Genomic DNA, 1,356 nt, shown 5'->3' with positions numbered 1-1,356 from the left:
TTTTGATAACACCTCATACATACATACATATGTGCTTCTTTATTTACATACATACATGTATATGTACATGTGTTTCTTCATTTTTTCCTCTAATATATAATTGACACATTTCCATGTCAGTACATAGTATTATTAATCTTTGATCCATTTAAAAGAATTAAAAAAAAGTCATAAGCGATACATCTGATCTATGTATGTTACTTTACCATGTGAAACCATCTACCTCTCCCATTAAGTGTGATGTTCTTGAGCACAGAAAACTATATCCTGCTTCTTCATTCCTATAATACAGCATAATGCACACTGTCTGGCACATTGCAGATGTCAAAAAATATATTAATAGCAAGATTGATTGAATGTAAAGAAAGAATATTAAAATTAATTTAATTAAGCATTTACTGTTCATTTTGTTGCATGCAGCCACTCCTTGCTCACTTTAGCCCACACACCTCGTGTCATTCTTCAGGCAAACCAGGCATACTCCTACTGCTAGGCAGTTTGTACACTGCTCCCTTTGCTTCATATATTGTTCTCAGACATCCACATGTCTCCCTTGCCCCACTAATATATCAGATCCTTCCCAAGGTCTTTTCTGTCCCTGTATGGAAAACAGTACCCTTTGTACTCTTATCACCCAATCCAAATTTATTTTTCTTCATACACAAATTAACACCAGGCATTATGTTATATATCTGTTTATTTCCTTGTTTAATACCTGTCTCCCCCATAGCCCAGCGAGAGCTGCAACTTGTCTGCTCTCCTCACTGTGTGTGGCAGAGTTACTGGCACGGGACAGAAGCCCAGTCAATACTGGTTTAATAAACAAATGATACATTTGGATTATTTCCATGTCTAACCTCTATTTTCAATATATAGAGAATTAGCTAGATGGTTATTATCGACTGAAGTTAGAAAACTCAGTTTCTGTTTGACACATGTTACACAAGACAATCATTCTCTTACCTTGAGCTTTTTCACTCTAGTTGCAACTAAAACATTTATTGGTCTAACAAACATAAGAACTGCCATCCCAGCTAACACTGCTGGACTTAGCTCTTGCTGAAGGGGTGATACAGCCACCAGGATATGAAAAGGGACTGACCAGAGGAGATTGAGGTTTTCAGTCAAGCCCATGAGCTGCTGGGCATCTGCTGACATGAATATAATGATTTCACCAGTGGAAAATTTTTTCGAGAAACATTAAATAAAAGTAGGGCCTGGAAAAGAGAAACAAAATATTTACAGTTCATGGGACACCTTCGTAGCAAAATAATATCTTTTAGCATCAAAATTTAATATATTCAGGAAAATACACAAGATTATGCATTTTGATCATATAATATCAAGAGACATTTT

Source organism: Hipposideros armiger, unplaced genomic scaffold (genome assembly GCF_001890085.2).
Source record: "Hipposideros armiger isolate ML-2016 unplaced genomic scaffold, ASM189008v1 scaffold_517, whole genome shotgun sequence".
NCBI classification, from domain to species: domain Eukaryota; kingdom Metazoa; phylum Chordata; class Mammalia; order Chiroptera; family Hipposideridae; genus Hipposideros; species Hipposideros armiger.
Note: the sequence above shows the minus strand (reverse complement) of the source record.